Source organism: Pinus tabuliformis, chromosome 1_2, assembly GCF_031772625.1.
Source record: "Pinus tabuliformis cultivar Carrire ecotype Pingquan chromosome 1_2, CPIR1, whole genome shotgun sequence".
In the NCBI taxonomy this organism is placed as follows: Eukaryota; Viridiplantae; Streptophyta; class Pinopsida; order Pinales; family Pinaceae; genus Pinus; species Pinus tabuliformis.
In genome coordinates this window covers 947,408,051-947,418,650 of record NC_142298.1, presented here as the reverse complement: position 1 = coordinate 947,418,650, position 10,600 = coordinate 947,408,051, and positions in this window count along the sequence as shown.

Sequence of the window (10,600 nt, the reverse complement as noted above, 5' to 3'; positions counted from 1 at the left end):
CGAATATTTATGTACATACACCTAATAATATATTTCCTTCAAGGCCATTACCAAGTTCATAGGTTGCATATCATTTGCATCATGAATCAAACATTAGATTGGTGCTATGTTATCCGCTATAGGTTAACGTATGAACATCTATGAAATAATAAGTTTCAACCCAACGTATAGCATAAAGGGATTTCCACCATAGGATGTTGTGTTGGGATGTAAGCCTATGACCTAATACATGCTTGAGTTTTGTATACGGTGACTTGAGATTAACTTTCATTTATAAAGGAAATACGAGCATTTACTAGATGATTAGGGTGATGATCGTAGGTGAATTTTCTTTTTGTTGGTTAATATGTATATGTATATGTATATGTATATGTATATGTATATATCTATATATATATATATATATATATATATATTCACTTGTATTTTATTTTATTCAGTGTTTATTGTGAAGCAATTTCCATTATATTATGCTATAAAGGGTTTCTTATATTAAGAAACAAAAAAACAATAAAATAATTGTTGAAGAAAATAAAAAACTAATAAAATAGGAATTTTTTCTCTCACACACATACATGTATGAAAATTAAAAGAAAAAGTCACATGGAAAGAAAGAGGAGAGGGGTGCATTAAAAGAAGATTAAAAGAAGATGAATTTGATGATAAAAAGGGAAATGAATTAAGGATTGTGGATAAGAAATTAATATGAATAAAACTAGCATTGTTTTCATGTAAATTAAATGGCTAATAAACATGAATATACATCAATTCATAATACAAATTAATAATAGGTATAAAGGCTCTTGCCTCATGATATATTTGATATTATCAAAATAAAAAATCATAAAAATTAATTAAATTATAATTTTATTATTATTATTAATTATAAAAATAATTAATCTATGAGTTAAACATATATAAATTCTAAAAAGTAACTAATAATTAGTGAAACAATAAAAAATAACAAGAGTTCAATGTCATAATTAAAAATCAAACATTAGATTTTTTAATTAAATTAAAAAAAAATGGCAGAACTACCTCAACCCTCTATCCATGAATACTACTAAAAATATTCCATGGATATTCTCTGTAGGTTAAATTCATAACATCCACCTAACTATCATTTATAATTAAACTAAAATTATGGAAATTCTATTCCAAGCTAAATACACTACAACAAAGGTTATGTTTGTAGTCATCTTAATAGAATTATTAGGGGAACCATTTAAATTAAATTGTTGATATATACACACACACATATACATATGCACATAACATGATTCTTAACCATGGAGATTCAACTCAACTTTATCATTAATATTCTTAATGTGCATAGGGTTTCTTATAATACCATGTCTTATCAATAATATATGCCTAAAAAACCATAACTAATTTCATATGAAACTTGTTCATATAACATTTTTTTCAATTAATGAATTTAATCAAAAAGAAAAAAAGGCACAATTACTTTGAAAATAAATCTCAACCTTTATTTGTATAACACAGTTAAGAATATTCTAGAATCTTCTATGGAGGTTAAATCCCTACCACTCAAGTAATAATTATTGAAAATTAAATTAAAATTCTAGAAGTCTTATTCTAAAATAGATATGCCTAGGAAATATGGTCATGGATGGTGTCACCTATGTGTCACTTGACATAGCATTCAAATGATATTCCAATTTGGCATATGTACAATTAGCCATAGGTGTAGGGAACTTGATAGAATTTTTGGCCATGTATGAGTTAACATATATGCTTAGCTAAATTATGAATAGTTCTAAATATGTAGGTTTTCACAATTTGAGATCATGTTGTTCACAAAATTATTATGGAAATAACTATGTAGTTTATAAGAAATATTTTATGTTTTGAATAGTGTTTTCAATATTTTATAGGGTTTAACGAGAGCTTTGAAATTCTTTATGGAAAAAATTGTGGTACTTTCAATTTAGGGATGGGATATAAAATGTACAAGTGGGGATGAGGAAGGGAAGTTTTTTCTTTTAGAATGGTATGGTAATAAAATGCCTTCTTGATTTTAGAGATTGAATACCCATGATGCAAAAGGGATTTGTTAAACCAAAGATCACAATGATATGGGGGGTGGGGAGGGAGGGTTTGAATTAGCGTAATGGGAATATTTTCATTTCATCGAGAAATAATCATGTAGCAGTGTAACATAACAATTACGTATCATAACAATAAATTAAATCATGCATGAAGAAAACATCACCACATCAAGAGAACAGGACACAAGATTTTATGTGGAAACCTTATGGGAGAAAACAACAGTTTCTTATTCTTCTTCTTCTTTAATTTGTTTACATAGATTTGCAGGCTTCGACCTATTGGTGGAACCCAGGCCCAAAATGTGCAAGAACCCACTTGCAATAGGATATATCTTGATTGAGGGACAAACCTTGAAAATGTGAAAACCTTGACTTGTTGTAGGGATCAACCTGATTGAGGAAACAACCTCGAAAATGTGCAAGATTCGATTTGTTGTAGGCTTCAACCTAATTGAGGTACCAACCTCTATGGAGGCACATAGTTCCTTCTTCAACCAACATGGATCACTTTTCGCAATATTTCAATCTACATTTATGTGGTCTTCAAATAATACAGGTCTTCAAAGCTAATTATGTTGTCATTGTAACAACACTATCATCAACCTCAAATATCTTGTTCATACCCTCTTAAAACCTATTCATCAATATGGTCACATAAACCTCTTCTCGAACTCTATTATGGTTATATACACAACACTTGTTGCAACATACCCATCAACCCCCAAAACACTTAAAATAGACTCTCGACATCAAAAATATATCATCAACACTATTCATGCCTTCAGAAACATTGACTATTCAATAATCATGATGCTTCTTCCATAACGAAATTTGGCTTCATAATGGCATAGAAAACTATATTATATCAAAAAATAAATTAGAGGTTCGATAAAATAGCACAAACTAATGTGTGTTCTACAAATTGGCCAGATTCTTTGAGGAATTCTAGAGAATGGCCATTATCGGTCTATTAAATATTTTCCATTTTGTCTTTCCTTTGGAACAAATAAAAGATACAAAAATAATCATGCCACTAAGCTTGAACACTCGATCTCGCAGGGTCGATTATATCACCAAACCAACCACACTACTATATTCCTCGATTGGGTATTGTAGCACTGCAACTCAAATCATAAATAAACAATTAAATGGGTTCAAAGCCATACAAAACTATCCATGTCAAAAAATTTATCTTAAACCATCAATGTAAAAAGAGTTATTAGCAATCAGAGAGTTTCTAAGACATGTCAAACTGTCCATGTAAAAACTATGTTTGTTACAAATCTAGTCCAATTAAAGAGCTATGACCAATCACATAGATTCCAAACCACGTAAAACAATGCTACAACCAATCATTGAGGTTGGAATGTCAAACCTTCAATGTCAAAAATATTTTTGTTTCCAATATGGTCCAGTTATAGAGCTATGACTGATCATGAAGGTTCCAAGCCATGTCAAATAGAGCTACAACCAATAACTAAGGTTCCAAGCCATGTCAAACAATCCATGTTGAAAAGAGCTATATCCAATCACATAGGTTCCAGGCCAATTCAAACCATCCACGTCAATTAAAATATGACCAACCCTCCAAGAGCAATCAAAATACAACAATAGAACCAAACAAGGTCATGAGATTTTTACCCTAAAACCTTCCAAACGTCATTCCCTCAAACTAGCCCTTGAAGTCGCACCCTCCTTTTGCTCATCATGATCTAGTCGCTTCACAAAATCCATAACTTAGTCTGATCTCTCTGTCAGGTATATATACGTTTATGTGTGGACCCAATATATGTGAGAGAGAACCCAAGGGCCAACCTTTGTGTTGGTTTGCCTCGGGGTTTCGACCCATATGACTAATTAATGTGACCAATTTCCTTGATGAAAAAATGAAAGAATGGTTTTATCACTTTTTTGCCCATGTGACCATGCCATAAAATCGGGGGATAAGGGTCATTGATCATCCCCTTTCTGACATAACCATGACATCATACTTTCCATGTGCCTTATTTCAAGTGGGCCATGTGTCAACAATGTTCATGTTCATTATCCAAACAAAATTTGCTTCTTGGCATGCCAAAAGGTATCATGACTGGATGGTACATACTCATCATTTCCATGTGGACCTATCATAACTCACCACATGTCCTTGAAATGCCACTCAGATTTGCCACATGTTCAACCATAGGACGTTTTCAATGTGTCATCCTTTCATTGGTCTGATGAGGGAGGTTAAATAACATGCATCTTTGCATAACATCCACCTTACTTTATTTTTCCCATTATTGAATATGATGAAAGGTGGACACTATTTAATAGTGTTAAACAATGTGCTTGCTTACATGAAATCTATTGTAGGTTCCAACATAGAACTATAGATATACCCACAAGATGTTCATTGTCTAGAAAATTTGGTGTTATTCAATTTGATTCTTTTAGCCCTTATTACAACTACCAACATGAAACGACCATAATTTCTCATCCGAGAGGAGTTTTTCCAAGTGTGGTATATCATTGGAAAGGTATCAAAGAGGGATATCCAACCATAGCATCCATATATTCATTAGGAATTCATCACTACAAGAAAAACCCAATGAATCTAAAACATCCTTAACTTCACTTAATGATGGCATGTAAGAGATCAGGCTAACATATTGCCTCCTTCAACTCATGAATGACATTGTTGCTTCCTTACATATCCCCTTTGACATAAATGACACCTTTTATCGTAAATGAAAACATAATCTCCCTTTTTCATTAGTGACAACACTGCCAGACATTGATGTTCATTGAGGGAAATAGATCAAACTGTCCCTAACATGTTGTTCATGAATCCCCCTGGTTGCTTGAAAAGATTCCTCTTGTCGTCTCTACTTCAATACATTCTTTTCCTTTTGTTACTTCAATGTCTTCCTTGTCAATGTATACATTCTCTGTTGCTTTGACATCAATGGGAAAGGGTCAAGGTTTCCTAATAATGCTTCCATGACACTGTGTACACTTGAGCCTCCTGTAAATGGAGTCTCCCCTAGAGACGATGCTTCCTTTGTGAAAAAATATCTTCATCTTCAAGTGTCTTATATTGCTCACCAACTATTCCTGAATTTATTTTTTTACTTGATAGAGTCTCCCCCTAATAACATGCTTCCTTTGTGCATAAGATCTTCATCTATAAGTTCATGTAAATACTCTTTAATTCCTCCTGAACATGCTTGTGGACTAGATCAATGAAAATCCTCCTTGAAATATTCCTCTAAATCATAACTCTATTGCAAGAACATCCCCTTGAAAATATACTTTCATCTTTGTGCAAAGACTTCCTTATATACATGTTCCTCCTTCTATGATATTGTTTCCCTCATAACAAAAAGTGGGTTCTTGCAAATTTAATCATCCTTCTTACATAATATTTATTCTTTAAGTTTCAATTCAAAAAATCATATTAATAAAGAATCCTTCCCCAAGGGATTATATATTCAGATTCATATCTAACCTTTGATCTTCTTTTCTCATTCTCCATTCCACAATATTCATTCTTGGGTTAATCGAGAGTCCCTCTCCATTGTGTCATCTTAGGTTGAGTCTGCAATCATGTGTTGTGTGTCCTTCATTTTGAAATATGTAACATTCAATATTGGGCATGAATATTAGTGGAAATGGCCCATATGATATGTTTCTAATTTGATCCATATATTTGAGCCTAGGTATTTCATCATATCCTCTATACCTCATCACACCTTAGGTTCTAGAGTCCTATAATTTGTGGCCAAATTTTGTGCATGAACAACAATAATTGTATTACTCATCTTAGTACCTTGCATCATAAAAAGGTTGTGATGTGACATATCTTCCAAATTTGTTCCTTGGAAGAGATTCATCCATTTGCTGATTTCTAACTCTTGCTCCATTGCTACATATGGATTCTTTGGGAAGATTTTCTATCATGGTGGGTTCCATACACTTCTTTTAGTTCCTTCCTATTTTTGAATTAAATGTTCACTATTGATTAGTAGAATAATTCTTAGGATCATTAGAAATGTTGAAATGGGCATGATTGGATTGATTCATCACCTGCTTAGGTTCTTCAAATGAGAATTGCTAGACGAAATGAATGTTTGTTCAAGGTTCCTGAGATGATCTTGACCTGATGTTATTGAAAGAGATTTATCATTGGATGTCTTTCAATCTTCCTAGTAACTAGCCCTATTTTGATGAGCGAAGATCGTTGAATGTTTAGAATATGATCCATAGATTTAGACCCTTTATGAAGCTTTAAGTTGTGCCTGAGCTATTCAAATTATTCTTTAAAAATTACACTTCTCCTAATTTCTCACAAAGTTCTTCCTTCTTATTTGGTTGTTCTAACAAAAAATCATTTATCCTTTTGTCTTCTTCTAACTCAACCTTGACAATGATAATGGTATTTTCGTTTAGATCTTTGCCTTGGAGTTATTGATTTAATTGATTTTCCTTCTTTCTAAGGTTTTTTATTTCTTTCATTGAACTTGTAAGTTCTCCTTCATAATCTACTTATTATCTGATTTATTTTTTTCTATGAAGAATAATATTTCACCTCTTTCATCATCATTCGCACTTTCTTTTCTCTTGTAATTGTTTTATTCTTTTTGGCATCATGTTTCTTCTTTCGATTCTTGGACTTGAATATTAATTCTTCATTACTACCATTAATTTTTGAATGAGGAAATTTATAAGTATAATTTCCTACTTTTTCTTATTCAAATCATTTGGAGGGAAGTTCACCGTTGAATTTTGTGATTCCCCTCTTCAATTTTATGATGAACGTAGCTTCTTCTTCACTATATTCATGACTAAAGTCTACTTGATTCTCAACTTGTGCTTCTATGTCCTCATCTCATATGATGAGGGTGTTCCAAGAAGTATATGCATGTTCATTTTATCCACATCTCTCAATTCCTCAAGGGTTGATACCTTGGGATTGAATCTTAAAGGAAGATATCTCAATATTTTTTTAACAATAACATCATCCTTGACTTCTTCACCAAAATGTGCAATAGGGTTAACAATCTTGTCCACTTGAAGAAAATATAAAGCATATCTTGAGCTCTGTAAGATTATAGCTTGGCTTCATTTGCTTTCTTTTCCCCTTCATAGCAATTTTTAAGCTTGTTCCATACCTCATGAGCTAACTTACCATGCATTACTTTGAAAATTTTTGAATATCAAAAACCACTCAAAATGGCATGATTATATATTGCATTTGATCTATAGATAGCCTTAATAGTTGTATCTCTAGGACGAGTATGAGGAACTTTGTAATTAGTCTCTACAATTTCCCAAAAATCAGCTCATAGGAAATGAGATAGGTCTCCATTCTTATCTTCCAGGAAGCATAATAGGATTCATCAAATTGAGGAGGCTTTCCAAATGATCTAATAGCAGCCATATATCCTTGAAATCAACCTTCCTATAGTTAATTGTTCCTAAATGAACCTACTATGATACCACTTGTTAGAAAAAAGGTCACACTGAGTGGGGGTGGAGGCGGTGAATCAGTTTAATGGAAAACTTTTCATTTAAAAACATTTCACTAATAAATAATTTTGTAGTAGTGTACCATAGCAACTAAGCATCATAACAATAAATCAAACCATGCCTTAATAAGGCATCATCACATCAACACAATATGACACAAGCTTTTACATGGAAACACTTATGAAAACCACAGATTATTTTTCTTCTTCTTCTTTAATTAATTTACATATATTGTAAGAATTGACCTATTGAAGGCACCCACCCCCAAAATTTTCAAGAACGCACTTGTAATAGACTACAACCTAATTTAGGCTAAAAAATGTGCAACTTGACTTGTTGTAGGCTTCAACCTAATTGAGGCACCAACCTCGTAGATTGTGCAAGCACCCACATGCAACAAGATACAAAGTGATTCAAAAAATAAATTCAAGAATTTGAAAGCTTTGACATTTCATAGGCTTCAGCCTATTTGAGCCACCAACTTCGGTGGAGGCACCCACCTCCTTCAACTGGTGTGGACCACTTTTCACAATATTTCAAAGTTGATCCACATGCTCTTCAAACTATATAGGTAATCAAAATTGATCATGTTGTTTTTGTAACAATATTGTCATCAACATGTCATATCCTATCCATACCTTGTTACAACGTATTCACCAATGCGGTCACATAAATATCTTCCTGAAATATACTATGGTCACATACATAACATTTCCTGCAACCTACTCATAAGCCAGCAAAACACCTAAAAATTAGTATGGACATAAAAAATATATCATCAAGCCTTTTCATTCATTTAGAAATGTTCACAACTAAATCCTGATCATCATGCTTGTTTTAGAATCAAAGTTGGCTTCATAATGAGCCCAAAAACTATATAAGACCAAAAATGAAATTACAGGTTTGACTGAGTAGAATAAACTGACACGTGTTCTACAAATTGGGTAGATTCTATCATGGTTTCTATAGAATGGCCATTGTCAAATGATTAAATTTTCAACATTTTGCTTTCCTTTGGCACAAATAAAAAGTAAAAAATAATCTTGCCACTAAGTTTGAAACCTTAATCTCACAAAGGATAGATAATCGCCAAACCAACGGTGCTACTATATTCCTCAGTTGAGCATTGGAGCACTACAACTTAAATCACTAATGAACAATGATTTAGTTTCTAAGCCACATCAAATAGAGCTACGTTAAATCGTCCATGTCAAATAAAGTTATGACCAAACATAGAGTTTCCAAACCACATAAAACCATCCACGCCAAAAATATGTTTGCTTCCAATCCAGTATAGTTACATATCTATGATCAATCACAAAGGATCTAACCCACATCAAAACATCCTTGTTAAACAGAGCTACGATCAATTGCTGAGGTTCCAAGACATGTCAAACCATCCATGTAAAAAATATGGTTGTTGCGAATCTTGTATAGTTATAGAGCTGTGACCAATCACAAAGGTTCCAAGCCATGTTAAATAGAGCTATGACCAATCACTAAGCTTCTAAGCCATGTCAAACCATTCATTTCAACACGATTTATGACTAATCACATAGGTTCCAAGCCACATCAAAACATCCATGTCAAGTAGAGCTATTAGCAATCATAGAGGTTCCCATTCATGGCAAACCATCCACATTAAGAAAGCTACGATCAATTGTCCATGAGAAATCATAAAGCTACAACAGAACCAAATAAGGTCATAGGTTTTCAACCCTAAAACCTTTCAAACAACACTACCTCTGACTTGCCACTAAGGTCGTACCCTCCTTTGTTCACCACAATTTGCTTGCTTCAAAAAATCCATGGCTTAGTTTGAGATCTTGGTTAGGTATATATATGTTTATGTGTAGAACTAAAAAATGTGAGATCCAACCTTGGGGTCGACCTTCGTGCAAGGACACCTGAGGATTTTGACCCGTATGACTAATCAATGTGACCAACGTCCTTGATGAAACAAAATAACAATGGTTTTATCCCTTTTTACCCGTGTGATCATGATATAAAACTGAGAACTAAGGCTCATTGGTCATCCACCTACTCGCATAATCATGACATCATACTTGCCACATGGCTCATTTTAAGTTGGCCACGTTTCATTAGGATTTGTGTTCATTTCCTAACCAAAAGTGCCTTGTTTGCATGTCACATGACATCATGACCGAATGCCACGTCATCATTACTACCATGTGGACCTGTGGACCTGTGATAACTTTCCATGTGCCCTTGAACTACCACTTAGATGGGTTACATATTCAACCACCATATGTCTGCCATGTGTCATCCTTTCATTAGTCTAATGGGTGAGGTTAAATAATGTGCATCTTCACATAACACCACCTAACATGCTTTTTTGGTCATCAAAAAAAGCTAAAAGGTGCACATTGTTTAACAACATTAAATAGTGTGCATATTTATGAAAAATCTATCGCAGGTTCCACCACATAACCATAGATCCATCTTGAAGATGCTTGTTGTTTAACTAATTTGGTGTTTTCCAATAAATTTGGTGTTTTGAACCCTCATTATAGCTACCAACATCAAATGATCATAACTACTCATTCAAGACAATTTTTTCCAAGTGTCATATACCATTGGAAAGGTCTCTAAGCTTACTATCAAATCATACCATCCATAGATTCATTAGGACATCATAACTATGAGAAATAATTAATGAAATTCAAACCTATTTAACATCTCTTGATGAGGGCATGCAAGATATCAGGATAACGTACTGCTTCCATTGATTCATGAATGACACCAGTACTTCCTGAGGTATCACCTTTGACATCAATGGCACTTGTTTTCATTATTGACAAATCTATGTGCAACATGATTTTGTGAAGTGGTCTTTTTTTTTATTCAGGAAAGGTAGAGATAATAAGTGGCTTGAACAATACATTTTTTTTAAATGATAGATTTTTAGGAAAGGTGATTGTGAGAAAAGGCATGGAAGTAACAATTAGTATGAATATTTTTCTTATAAATGTGGTTAGTAAGGGTGTCATTGAATA